Source organism: Arachis stenosperma, chromosome 1 (genome assembly GCF_014773155.1).
Source record: "Arachis stenosperma cultivar V10309 chromosome 1, arast.V10309.gnm1.PFL2, whole genome shotgun sequence".
Classification (NCBI taxonomy): Eukaryota; Viridiplantae; Streptophyta; class Magnoliopsida; order Fabales; family Fabaceae; genus Arachis; species Arachis stenosperma.
In genome coordinates, this window is record NC_080377.1 from 52,350,980 (window position 1) to 52,366,076 (window position 15,097).

A 15,097-nucleotide genomic window follows, 5' to 3' on the forward strand; every position below is an offset into this window, starting at 1 on the left:
TCTGGTTGACTCTGTTTTGAGGGAAGCTCTTCATGCTTCCTCTCCATGGTGACAGAGGGATATCCTTGAGCCTTAAACACAAAGGATTCTTCATTCACTTGAATGATCAATTCTCCTCTGTCCACATCGATCACAGCCTTTGCTGTGGCTAGGAAGGGTCTGCCAAGGATGATGGATTCATCCATGCACTTCCCAGTCTCTAGGACTATGAAATCAGCAGGGATGTAATGGTCTTCAATCTTTACCAGAACATCCTCTACAAGTCCATAGGCTTGTTTTTTTGAATTGTCTGCCATCTCTAGTGAGATTATTGCAGCTTGTACCTCAAAGATCCCTAGCTTCTCCATTACAGAGAGAGGCATGAGGTTTATGCTTGACCCCAGGTCACACAAGGCCTTCTTGAAGGTCATGGTGCCTATGGCGCAAGGTATTGAGAACTTTCCAGGATCTTGTCTCTTTTGAGGTAATTTCTGCCAAGACAAGTCATCCAGTTCTTTGGTGAGCAAAGGAGGTTCGTTCTCCCAAGTCTCATTACCAAATAACTTGTCATTTAGCTTCATGATTGCTCCAAGGTACTTAGTAACTTGCTCTTCAGTGACATCTTCATCCTCTTCAAAGGAAGAATACTCATCAGAGCTCATGAATGGCAGAAGTAAATCCAATGGAATCTCTATGGTCTCAATGTGAGCCTCAGATTCCCATGGTTCCTCATTAGGGAACTCATTGGAGGCCAGTGGACGCCTATTGAGGTCTTCCTCAGTGGCGTTCACTGCCTCTTCCTCCTCTCCAAATTTGGCCATGTTGATGGCCTTGCACTCTCCTTTTGGATTTTCTTCTGTATTGCTTGGAAGAGTACTAGGAGGGAGTTCAGTAATTTTCTTGCTCAGCTATCCCACTTGTGCCTCCAAATTCCTAATGGAGGACCTTGTTTCAGTCATGAAACTTTGAGTGGTTTTGATTAGATCAGAGACCATGGTTGCTAAGTCAGAGTGGCTCTGCTTAGAATTCTCTGTCTGTTGCTGAGAAGATGATGGAAAAGGCTTGCCATTGCTAAACCTGTTTCTTCCACCATTATTATTGTTGAAACCTTGTTGAGGTCTCTGTTGATCCTTTCATGAGAGATTTGGATGATTTCTCCATGAAGAATTATAGGTGTTTCCATAGGGTTCTCCCATGTAATTCACCTCTTCCATTGAAGGGTTATCAGGATCATAAGCTTCTTCTTCAGATGAAGCGTCCTTAGTACTGCCTGGTGCAGCTTGCATTCCAGACAGACTTTGAGAAATCAAATTGACTTGTTGAGTCAATATCTTGTTCTGAGCCAATATGGCATTCAGAGTATCAATCTCAAGAACTCCTTTCTTCTGATTAGTCCCATTGTTCACAGGATTCCTTTCAGAAGTGTACATGAATTGGTTATTTGCAACCATTTCAATTAGTTCTTGAGCTTCTGTAGGCGTCTTCTTCAGATGAAGAGATCCTCCAGCAGAGCTATCCAAAGACATCTTGGACAGTTCAGACAGACCATCATAGAAAATACCTATGATGCTCCATTCAGAAAGCATATCAGAGGGACACTTTCTGATCAATTGTTTGTATCTTTCCCAAGCTTCATAGAGGGATTCTCCTTCCTTCTGTCTGAAGGTTTGGACTTCCACTCTAAGCTTACTCAATTTTTGAGGTGGAAAGAACTTTGCCAAAAAGGCATTGACTAGCTTTTCCCAAGAGTTCAGGCTTTCTTTAGGTTGTGAGTCCAACCATATCCTAGCTCTGTCTCTTACAGCAAAAGGGAATAGCATAAGTCTGTAGACCTCAGGGTCAACCCCATTAGTCTTGACAATGTTACAGATTTGCAAGAATTCAGCTAAGAACTGATGAGGATCTTCCAATGGAAGTCCATGGAACTTGCAATTCTGTTGCATCAGAGAAACTAATTGAGGCTTAAGCTCAAAGTTGTTTGCTCCAATGGCAGGGATAGAGATGCTTCTCCCATAGAAGTCGGGAGTAGGTGCAGTAAAGTCACCCAGCTCCTTCCTTGTATTGTTGGCATTGTTGTTGTTTTCGGCTGCCATGGGTTCTTCTTCTTTGAAGATTTCTGTTAGGTTCTCTACAGAGAGTTGTGCCTTAGCTTCTCTTAGCTTTCGCTTCAAGGTCCTTTCATGTTCAGGGTCAGCCTCAACAAGAATGCTTTTGTCTTTGCTCCTGCTCATATGAAAGAGAAGAGAACAAGAAAATATGGAATCCTCTATGTCACAGTATAGAGATTCCTTGAGGTGTCAGAGGAAAAGAAAAATAGAAGGAAGAAGTAGAAGAATTCGAACTTATCAAGAGAGATGGAGTTCGAATTGTTCATTGAGGAATAGTGTTAGTCCATAAATAGAAGGATGTGAGAAGAGGGGAAGAAATTTTCGAAAATTAAGTAAAAGATTTTAAAAACATTTTGAAAAACACTAATTGATTTTCGAAAACCAAGAGTGGAAAAGAAATCAAGTGATTTTTGAAAAAGATTTTGAAATTAGAAGTAAAAAAGATATGATTGAAAACTATTTTGAAAAAGATGTGATTAAAAAGATATGATTGAAAAGTTATGGTTTTAAAAAGATGTGATTGAGAAGATATGATTTGAAAAACAATTTAAAAAGATTTGATTTTAAAAATTAATAACCTGCCTAACAAGAAAGATATGATTCAGACATTAAACCTTTCTCAACAGAAAAGGCAACATACTTGAAATGTTGAATCAAATAATTAATTGTTAGCAAGTATCTTTGAAAATGGAAAGAAATTGATTTTGAGAAAGATTTGATTGAAAAGATTTGATTTGAAAAAGATTTGATTTTGAAAAGATTTTGAAAACTTGAAAAAAAAAATTTGAATTGAAAACAGAATCTTCCCTCTTGTGCCATCCTGGCGTTAAACGCCCAGAATGGTGCAAATTCTGGCGTTTAACGCCCAAAGCACTACCTTTTTGGGCGTTAAACGCCCAGCCAGGCACCCTGGCTGGCGTTTAAACGCCAGTTTGCCTTCCTCACTGGGCGTTTTGAATGCCCAGCTTTTTCTGTGTAATTCCTCTGCTGAATGTTCTGAATCTTCAATTCTCTGTATTATTGACTTGAAAAGACACAAATTAAAAATTTTTTTGGATTTTTAATGCTGAAGAATAATCAAAATGCAACTAAAATCAAATAACAATGCATGCAAGACATCAAACTTAGCAGTTTGTATACTACTGACACTAACAAAATGAGAATGCACATGAGAAACACAAAACACTCAAGTCAAGAGAATTTAAAGATCAGAGCAATGAAATCATCAAGAACATCTTGAAGATCACTTAAGACACATGAATGAATGCAAGAAGAATAGAAACATGCAATTGACACCAAACTTAAAATGAGACACTATACTCAAACAAGAAATATTTTTGGTTTTTATGATTTTGTAATTTTTTTTCGAATTTTTCGAAAATTAAGTGGAAAAGAAAATAAAGGTATCAAAATTCTTAATGAGAATTCCATGAATCATGCAATGTTAGTCTAAAGCTTTAGTCTAAAGAAATTAGACATGGCTAGCCAAGCTTCAGCAGGACATTACATTCAAGAGCTAAATTGATGAGAATCAATCAGCTTTGGTGATGATGAAAACATCACCTTGAAACACTAGAATTCATTCTTAAGAACTCTGAAGAAAAATACCTAATCTAAGCAACAAGATGAACCGTCAGTTGTCCATACTCGAAACAATCCCCGGCAACGGCGCCAAAAACTTGGTGCACGAAATTATGATCATCAATGGTGCCATCAACATGGTACGCTCATTGCAATCTCAATTCTTTATCACAACTTCGCACAACTAACCAGCAAGTGCACTGGGTCGTCCAAGTAATAAACCTTATGCGAGTAAGGGTCGATCCCACGGAGATTGTTGGTATGAAGTAAGCTATGGTCATCTTGTAAATCTTAGTCAGGCAGATTCAAATGGTTATGAATGATATATGAATAAAGCATAAAGATAGAGATACTTATGTAATTTATTGGTGAGAATTTCAGATAAGCGAATGGAGATGCTTTGTCCCTTCCGTCTCTCTGCTTTCCTACTGTCTTTATCCAATCCTTCTTACTCCTTTCCATGGCAAGCTGTATGTTGGACATCACCGTTGTCAGTGGCTACAATCCCGTCCTCTCAGTGAAAATGTTCAACGCACCCTGTCACGGCACGGCTAATCATCTGTCGGTTCTCAATCAGGTTGGAATAGAATCTATTGATTCTTTTACGTCTGTCTCTAACGCCCAGCCTTCAGGAGTTTGAAGCTCGTCACAGTCATTCAATCATTGAATCCTACTCAGAATACCACAGACAAGGTTTAGACCTTCCGAATTCTCTTGAATGCCGCCATCAATTCTAGCTTATACCACGAAGATTCCGATTAAGGAATCCAAGAGATAAACATTCAAGCCTTGTTTGCTTGTAGAACGGGAGTGGTTGTCAGGCACGCGTTCATAAGTGAGAATGATGATGAGCGTCACATAATCATCACAATCATCAAGTTCTTGAGTGCGAATGAATATCTTGGAATAAGAACAAGCTGAATTGAATAGAAGAACAATAGCAATTGCATTAATACTCGAGGTACAGTAGAGCTCCACACCTTAATCTATGGTGTGTAGAAACTCCACCGTTGAAAATACATAAGAACAAGGTCTAGGCATGGCCGAGAGGCCAGCCCCCAAAACATGATCAAAAGACTCCAAATGATCAAGGATCAAAAGATTCAAAGATCTAAAGATGATCTAAGATCCAAAGATAAAAATACAATAGCAAAAGGTCCTATATGTAGAGAACTAGTAGCCTAGGGTTTACAGAAATGAGTAAATGACATAAAAATCCACTTCCGGGCCCACTTGGTATGTGCTTGGGCTGAGCATTGAAGCATTTTCGTGTAGAGACTTTTCTTGGAGTTAAACGCCAGCTTTTGTGCCAGTTTGGGCGTTTAACTCCCATTCTTGTGCCAGTTCTGGCGTTTAACGCCGGGCATTCTTGAGCTGATTTGGAACACCTGTTTGGGCCATCAAATCTCGGGCAAAGTATGGACTATTATACATTGCGGGAAAGCCCAGGATGTCTATTTTCCAATGCCGTTGAGAGCGCGCCAATTAGGCTTCTATAGCTCCAGAAAATCTACTTTGAGTGGAGGGAGGTCAGAATCCAACAGCATCTGCAGTCCTTTTCAGTCTCTGAATCAGATTTTTGCTCAGGTCCCTCAATTTCAGCCAGAAAATACCTGAAATCACAGAAAAACACACAAACTCATAGTAAAGTCCAGAAAAGTGAATTTTAACTAAAAAATAATAAAAATATAATAAAAACTAACTAAAACATATTAAAAACATACTAAAAACAATGCCAAAAAGCGTATAAATTATCCGTTCATCAAGCACCTCACCTGAGGCAAAACCAAGGACCACCGAACAATCAGCAGCAAACCTCTCAATTTACTCATTCTTCTGTATCTTTTAACAAAGATTTATTACAAGCTTTTGAGAAAAGACAACTAGCCATGAAAATACCACCGTGAACAGTATTAACGCCAGTCTGAATGGTTTCACCTCTACTCTGCAAGCTTTATTGACACAACTTGGTTCAGCACAAAATTCCAGTAACCAACCTTCAAGCACCACTGGAATCCCCTCTCAACCATTACCCAATCCAAAGGGAAGCATTAATGCCATCACCCTGAGGTCCGGAACCACACTGCAGGAGAGGAATCAGGAGGAACCATGCTCACCAGAATACGCCTCAGCTGAAGAGGTGGTAGAAATCGAAGATGTTTCAGAGGAAGAGGATATACAGGACATAGCTGAAGAAGAGATAGCTCAACCACGGTAAGAAGCAAATAAAGGTGCAGGCACCACAGAAAACACTACTCCCATTCCATTTCCACAACTTGCAAGGAAGCCTAGGAAGCAGCTGGAACCTGATCCTAAAATGGTAGAAATATTCAAAAAGGTTGAGGTAACTGTTCCCCTTTTTGATGTTATTCAGCAAGTACCTAAATATGCAAAGTTTCTAAAAGACTTATGTATCCATAAAGACAAAATTAATGAATTAGAAACTATTCCTTTAGGTAGTTCTATATCTGCTTTAATGGGAGGATTACCTGAAAAGTGTAGTGATCCAGGTCCTTGCATAGTTAGTTGTACTATTGGTGGTGTAGTAATTTATGATTGCATGTGTGATTTAGGAGCATGTGTCAGTATAATGCCTTTGTCTATATATGATGTTTTAAGGCTCCCTCCCTTAAAAAGGTCGGCAGCTCGTTTTGTGTTAGCAGATAAAAGCATTATTACAGTGGCTAGAGTTGCTGAAGATGTTTTGGTGAACATTAAAGGGCTCACATTTCCCACTGATTTTTATATCTTGGAGATGCCCCATAATGATTCAGATAAGCCATCATCAATTCTACTTGGAAGACCATTCCTGAAGACATCAAAATTCAAATTGGATGCTTTTTCAGGGACATACTCCTTTGAAATAGATGGCCGCATAGTAATCTTCAATCTGAATAGAGTCATTGACAACCCTCCAGAAGATCGTTCTATCTTCCAGTGTGATGTCATAGACGAAAGTGTGGCTGAAGTTTAAAAGGAAGAGTTTGAAGAGAGGCACACTGGACAAGGTCCAAGTGTGGGGACCCTCTTAACTGACAATGAGGACACTTCGCCATTTTCACAAGCCCCAAATAACCCTGAGCCTGCCCATGATCAAAAGTTAGAATTGAAATCTCTCCCTCCACATCTCAAATATGCTTACCTTGAGGATGAGCAGAAGCTTCCGGTTATTATTGCAAGAGAACTGACTTCTCAACAAGAAGAACAACTACTTGATGTGCTGAGGAAGCATAAGAAGGCAATTGGGTGGAGTTTGGCAGACATAGTGGGAATCAACCCTCAAGTATGCGAGCACAAAATATTTTTTAGAAGAGGAAGCAAGACCTGTCCGTCAACCACAAAGAAGATTGTATCCTACCATCTTGGAAGTTGTCAAAAAGGAAGTGACCAGACTATTGGAGGCCAGTATCATATATCCCATTTCAGACAGTGAATGGGTAAGCCCAGTACAAGTGGTGCCTAAGAAGTCCGGAGTCACTACCGTGAAGAATGAGCATGGAGAGCTCATAGCAACCAGAGTTCAGAATGCTTGGAGAGTCTGCATTGATTACAGGCGTCTCAACCAAGCTACTCATAAGGATCACTACCCACTTCCATTCATTGATCAAATGCTGGATCGCCTGTCAGGTAAATCACATTATTGCTTTTTAGATGGTTACACAGGTTATTTCCAGATTCATATAGCTCCTGAGGATCAGGAAAAGACTACTTTTACATGTCCTTTTGGGACCTATGCTTATAAGAGAATGCCCTTTGGCTTGTGCAATGCACCAGCTACTTTCCAAAGGTGCATAATGAGTCTTTTCTCTGATCTTATTGAGGATTGTATGGAAGTTTTTATGGACGATTTTAGCTTTTATGGTGATTTTTTTTAACCTTTGCTTAGATGGATTATCTAGAGTATTAGATAGATGTATTAATACAAACCTTGTATTAAATTTCGAAAAATGCCACTTTATGGTAAAGCAAGGGATTGTATTGGGATATGTGGTATCTAATAATGGCATTTCTGTAGACCCAGCAAAGGTGAATGTTATTTCTAGTTTACCTTACCCCTCTTCTGTGAGGGAAGTCAGTTCGTTCCTTGGCCATGCAGGTTTCCACAGGAGATTTATTAAGGACTTTAGTAAGGTGGCACTTCCCTTATCCAGATTACTACAAAAGGATATTGAGTTCGAGTTCAGTGAGGATTGCAAACAAGCATTTGATAAGCTAAAGACTGCTCTAACTCAAGCTCCAATTGTGAGAGGACCCGACTGGAGCCAGCCATTTGAAATCATGTGCGATGCTTCCAACCATGCAGTAGGAGTAGCGCTGGCTCAGCGTGAAGGTAAGAATCCTTTTGTTATTGCCTATGCATCTAAGACTTTAGACACTGCCCAGTCCAATTATACTACTACTGAGAAAGAGCTACTTGCTATTGTTTTTGCTCTGGATAAATTCCGAGCTTATTTACTTGGTACTAGAGTAGTAGTGTATTCGGACCATGCAGCTCTAAAGTATCTATTGGCTAAAAAGGAATCAAAACCAAGACTTATACATTGGATACTGCTGTTACAAGAATTTGATTTAGAAATCAAGGATAGGAGTGGTAATCAAAATTTAGTAGTAGACCACTTGAGTCGCCTTGAACATATTAAGGATGATTCTACTCCTATAGATGATAATTTTCCTTTTGACAACCTGCAAACAGTATCTGAGGTAGTTGATGACAAGTCATCATATACCCATTTTTCAAGCTAATTTTACTTGTTTGGTTAGTCTTTATGCACTTTCTTGCATCCTAAGTAATTGATTTGGAGTAAAAATGCATAACTTCTTTAAATCAAACGACCACCATGAAATTAATGTTAACTCATGAGGTTTAAGCTAAATTTAATTGATTTTTAATTGATTTATGAGCCTTGTGAATTTAGTGATACTTTGAGTGGTTGTTTTGGTTTATTGTAGGTGAAGAAAAGAAGAAAAGAGAAAAGCGTGGCCTAAGAAAGTGTGGCCCAAGGAGAAGAAAGCGTGGCCCAAGAGAGAAGAAGTGTGGCGCATAAAAGGAGGAATGCAAGCATTGCCCTCCACACGGGCACACTGCCCTCTAGGAGGGCAACATAAGGGAACAAAGCTTGCTAGGTAACTCTGCCCTGCCCACGACAAGGGCAGAGCACAAAATGGTGCCTTGGATTAAAGGAAGGAAAAACCTTGCCCTGCCCTCCACAAGGGCAGTATCGGGCCTTCATGGAAAATAAATCAAAGGAAAAAGTTCACTCATGCATGCCACAAGAGTCGAGCACGGGACAATGAAGAAGCAAGGAACTAGGCTTGATTATGGTGCCAAGAAAGCCAAGGAAAATAAGTAGCGTGTGTTCCAGCCATGTCTCGAACGCGGGACTTCAGTTTGGAAACAATGCCCTGCCCTCCGCGAGAGCAGGGCAGCATTTTGTTGTGGCACGGCCAGCGCACCAATCTGGCGCACCAAAGCATCAGTCGGCAGCACCAGCAGCGCACCAAGGCACCAATCTGGTGCACCAAATTTTTCTGCCCTGACCTCCGCGAGGGCAGGGCAGCATCCTGCGCACCAAGCTCGCACCACGCGCACGCACCATGGGCCAGCCGCATCAATTTTCTGCCCTGCCCTCCGCAAGGGCAGGGCAGCCTCCTGGAAGCAATTTCTCATGGGCCAAAAATTGAATTAAAAATTCAATTTAATTCAATTCTTCACAAAATCAAAAGCCCATCCAAATCCCAAGATCCAAGAATAGAAAGTGTATAAATAGGAGTTAGTTTGATGTAATTAGGACTTTTACATTCACTTTTTACTTGACTTTGGAATTTTGCACTTTCTTTGGAGCTTTGAATTTTTCAACTTCTCTTGGTGACTTCACTGAGATTTCAGAGAATTGGGGAGGAGAATTGATCTCTCTTCTTCCTCGTTCTCGCTTGAGCAATTTTACTTTTCTTGTCTTGAGTTTTGGGTGTTAAGGATTGGGGAAATTCTGTCTCAATCTCCAATCAAGAGCTCTTTAATTTTTCTTCTGCATAATTGAATTCATTTTCATTTCCTTTACTGCTTCTTCTTTAAATTCTTGTCAATTGCTTTGTGAATTTGGATCTGGGAAGGCAATTGAGATCTAGACTTTGCTTTCTAGTCTCTTGAGTCCTGAGATCCCATTTTCCTTTTTGGTTCTTCTGTGAACCCTACTGCAATTTAATTTCATTTCCTGTTTGAATTGTAGTTACTTCCAATTCATCTCCTGCTTTATTAATTGTTGCAATTTACTTTCCCTTGCTGAAATTCTGAATTCCCAATCCTCAACTCCCCTTTTCCATTCAAGCAATTTACATTTCTTGCATTTTAAGTTACTGCAATTTACATTTCTTGCACTTTAAGTTTCAGTCATTTACTTTCTTATTCTTTAAGATTCAGCAAATTTACTTTCCTGCTCTTTAATTTACTGCAATTCTCCCCTCTTCCTTTACATTCCAAGCAATTTAGCTTCTGTTAAATACAAACCACTCAACCAAAACTTAATTCGCTTGACTAAATCAACCACTAAACTAAAATTGCTCAATCCTTCAATCCCTGTGGGATCGACCTCACTCATGTGAGTTATTATTACTTGATGCGACTCGGTACACTTGCCGGTGAGTTTTGTGTCGGATCATTTTCCGCACATCAAGTTTTTGGCGCCGTTGCCGGGGATTGAAATAGATTGACAATGATTAAGTGAAGTGGAGGTCTAGATTAAGCACTTTTTCTTTTCTGTTTCTCTAACACACTAACTGTTCGAATTTTTGCTTAAACTAACTGAAATTTCATTCTAGCAATAGATTGAAGTTTTATTGATTTTCTGGATCTGTGTGTTCATTGTTGTGTGTTTGTATGTCAGGTACAGGAAGATCTTCCCCTATTCTCTCTGAAATTGACCAAAGAACTCTTCGAAGAATAAGAAGAGCTGAAAGAGGGAAAAACGTTATTGGAGAGGAAGAATCTGAGGAGGAATTCCAAGAGATGGAAGGAGATCCATCAAATCCCAATCAACCAGAAGGAGGAGCCAATAATAACCAACAACAAAGAAGAGTACTGGCTTCCTACACATTTGCAAATGCTAGACACTGTGGGAGTAGCATTCTCCCCCCCAATGTCAATGCAAACAACTTTGAACTAAAGCCACAACTCATCACTCTGGTTCAAAACAACTGTTCTTTTGGAGGAGGGCCATTGGAGGATCCGAATCGACATCTATCTACCTTCTTGAGGATTTGTGATACTGTCAAAACCAATGGTGTGCCTCCTGACAGTTACAAGTTATTGCTCTTTCCATTCTCTCTCAGGGACAAAGCCACTCAATGGCTAGAAACGTTCCCAAAGGAAAGCATCAACACTTGGGATGACTTGGTGAGCAAGTTCCTTGCCAAATTTTACCCCCTCAAAGAATCATAAGATTGAAGACTGAGGTGCAGACATTCACTCAAATGGAGGCTGAGAATTTATATGAAGCATGGCAAAGATATAAAGCTCTATTGAGAAAATGTCCACCCGAGATGTTTACTGAATGGGATAAGTTGCAGAACTTCTATGAAGGACTTACTCTGAAGGCTCAAGAAGCACTTGATCACTCAGCTGGAGGCTCATTACAACTCATGAAAACTGCAGAGGAAGCTCAAAACCTCATTGATATGGTGGCCAACAACCAATATTTCTTTGCTCATCAAAGACAACGCCAACCATCACAGAGAAGAGGAGTAATGGAGTTAGAAGGAGTAGATTCAATTCTAGCTCAGAACAAGATGATGCAGCAGCAGATTCAACAACAGTTTGAGCAAATGGCCAAAAGAATTGATGGCCTGCAAGTAGCAGCAGTGAGCACCACAAGCCAACCATAAACCACATGGGTGCAAAGTGAAGAGACCCAAGAGGAGCAACAGCAAGAGCAAGTCCAATACATGCACAACCAAAATCCTGGAACAAATGAAGTCTATGGTGATACTTACAATCCATCTTGGAAGAATCATCCCAACCTCAGATGGGGAGACAACCACAATCAAAGCCAACAACCATGGCAAAGAAACTCAAGTCAGAACAATTGGAAAAACACAAACCACAACCCCCAGTCAAACACTAACCAAAATACATACAGAAAACCACAAAATAACTACCCCAATTCTAACCATCACCTACCCAATAACCACCCAACTAACCAAAGCACTTACCATCATCCATCAACACCCCAAAACCAACCAATCTCACAAGACTCTCAGAGGATCACTAATCTAGAGCTGCTCATGGAGAAAATGATGAAGAACCAAGAATTGACAACAAAGAACCAAGAAGCTTCCATGAAGAACCTAGAGAGGCAGATTGGGCAAATCTCCAAACAGATTTCTGTTGAAAAACCATCAAGCTCACTACCAAGTGACACCATTCCTAACCCAAAGGAAGAATGCAAGGTCGTGCAACTAAGAAGTGGAAAGATGTTAATGGATGGTAACCAAGGAGCAACCAAGAAACTTATGGAGAATGACAATGAGCCAACAAGGAATAATGAAGCCATCAACAAGGACATGACAAGCAAGAATGTCTCAGAAAAACTCACAGAGGAAAATAACCAACCACAGAATCTGAAGAAGGGAAAGCAGATCATGGAAGAACCGATTCCAAGACAACTTCAAGGGGAGAAAAGCTTGACACCCCCAATACCTTATCCACAGAGATTCCACAAAGAGACAAAGGATCAGCATTTCCACAAGTTTCTTGAGACTTTCAAGAAGTTGGAAATCAACATACCTTTGGCTGAGGTATTAGAGCAAATGCCTCTGTATGCCAAGTTCTTAAAGGAGCTCATCAACAAGAAGAGAAGTTGAAATGAGAAGGAGACTGTAATGCTTAGTGAAGAATGTAGTGCACTCATCAAAAAGGGACTCCCTCCCAAGCTTGAAGATCCTGGAGGTTTCTTTTTACCCTGCACTATTGGAAACTTATTCATCAACAAGGGGATGTGTGACTTAGGAGCAAGCATAAATCTAATCCCATCTTCTTTAGTAAAGAAGCTTGGCATAAAGGAGGTGAAACCAATACAGATGTCCTTGGAGTTGGTGGACCAATCAGTAGTATATCCTAAAGGGCTGATTAAGAACCTTTTAGTTAAGGTCGACAAGTTCATCTATCCGGCAGATTTTGTGATCCTGGATTCTTCAGAAAATGGAAATGACTCCATAATACTTGGTCGACCATTTTTGGCCACTGCTAGAGCCATTGTGGATATAAAGCAGGGAGAGCTAACCCTCAGGATGCATGAGGAGAGCATCACCTTGAAAGTCTTTCCAGACTTACAAAGGAATGAAGAAACAAGCAAGACAAGTGGTGACTTCCTTCCAAAGCAAGCAACCGACAAGGCAGTAGAACAGGAAAACAAGCATCTACAAGAAGAAAAAGGAAGTAAAAAAGAAGCTGGGATGATAAACAAAAAGGAAGGTATCACAACTCAAGTTACTGTCAAAGGAAGCATATCAACAAGGAAGAAAAAGAAGAAAAACAAGAAAAAGGCCTACAAGGGGTGGAAGAATAAGAAAATCCCAACTGAAGGATTTGCCAAAGGTGATAAGGTGCAACTAGTGTATCAACAGCTGGGAACAAATGACTATTACACTGTCAACCAAGTACTCTCTCTTGAGCACATTGAAATTGAGCATCAAGGCACACAGAGAAAGCTTACAGTGAGAGGTGACAAGTTGAGACATCACCAACATCAACCACCCTAAAGGGAGTCCAATGTCAAGCTAATGACAATAAAAGAGTGCTTGTTGGGAGGCAACCCAACCTGAGGTAGTTTTCTTTTCATAGTTTTTTTAATAAAAATGTTGAATAATTGGTATGCATTGCAAGGAGCTAAGTTTGGTGTTGCACACCAAAATAATTTAAGGGAGAATGAAGGATTCTAAGTTTGGTGTTCCACCAAAAATCTCACTTAAAAGCACATTCTCACTTCTTGCATAATGCTAGCTCCAAGCAATCAGACAAATTATTCAACTATTTAACTGCTTTCTAGCTTTGATTCCATAACCTTTAGCAAGGACACAGGGTTTCAAATATGGTTAACTTATTGCATCTGAGACAGTGGCAAACAATTAAGTTTGGTGTTCACACACCTAAATAAATCCAAGAGCCACACTCAATTTATGCATACTAACCATGTAATTAAGGGCTTGAGGAGCAAGCAACTTTGAGAATTATGTAGGACATGAGTCAACAATTGAAGATATTGTGCATCTTAACTCAAAGAAAACACAGCAGAAGGAAAAATCAAAGGGCTGCAACTTCAAAGGTTGTATCTAAACTTGATCCTTGCTGCTGTGTATTATTTTGAACATGGGAACCAATATATATCCTGCTAAAGGGTTTAATTAGTTGCAAGTGAAATTGTTTGATTATGCTAAATCTGCATAATGCTTGTCATTCATCACTCAGCTTTAATTTTGTTTTGTTTCCCATATGCTTGAATAAAAGAGATTTGGTTTGAATTGAAAAGTGAAATATCCAATGTTGCATAAGTAGAATGGAAGTTAATGGTGGTATATATGTTTGATTTAATGCATAACTCATGAAATAATTGTTGCATAATATCATTCTCATTCAAGTGTGAGTTAGCTTGCTGTTATAAAGACCCTTATCAATAAATAAAAAGCCCTTGAGAACAAAAACAGAAAGAAAAGGGAGAAGAAAAAGCCAAAGTGGCAAGAAAAGCAAAAAAAATAAAGGTTGGACACTAATAGCTTGGACCCTAGGACATATGCTTGTGGTGTTCTTGTACTAAGATATGCTTGGATGAGTAAATTCTAAGGGGTATTTTAAAACCCGGTCACTTAGATCAACTGATTTGGGATGGCCAATTGAAAGTCCACAATAAAGAGCAACTTAGCTACAGAACATTTAGTTATCCAAAGAGATGCTGGGCATCAATGATCCTAGGAAGAATTAGTGAGCCATGTGTCTGTGGTGGAAAGATGTTGAGTAAAAGAAAAAAAATAAAGCCAAAGGCTATTACTGCAACATTAGACACCAAACCTCCAAAAGAATAAGCTTGTTAAGCATTATAAGAAAGAAAAGTTAGCAAGGGAGTGATTAAAGAGTAAGTCTTATAACAGCAAGTTTAGCAAACCCTTGATGAAAAATGTATACTATGTAACAGCAAACAATAACTTGAGTTATCATTGTCTGCATGAAGACCCCAAAAATCAAGTTCTGCTATATGCCTAAAAAGGATATGTGTTCTTTTCTTGTTCATTTCAATTTCTCTTAGTTTTGATGCTTGCTTGGGGACAAGCAAGATTTAAGTTTGGTGTTGTGATGACAAGTCATCATATACCCATTTTTCAAGCTAATTTTACTTGTTTGGTTAGTCTTTATGCACTTTCTTGCATCCTAAGTAATTGATTTG

At 39.5% G+C, this 15,097-nt stretch overlaps 1 non-coding gene across 1 annotated transcript; it reads left to right on the plus strand.

Annotated features, from left to right (window-relative positions):
* The first annotated feature begins 1,559 nt into the window (after window positions 1–1,559).
* On the plus strand, window positions 1,560–1,667 carry LOC130951710 (small nucleolar RNA R71). Its single transcript, XR_009074076.1, has one exon. It is a non-coding gene; the product is annotated as a small nucleolar RNA R71 (small nucleolar RNA).
* Window positions 1,668–15,097: the final 13,430 nt, after the last annotated feature.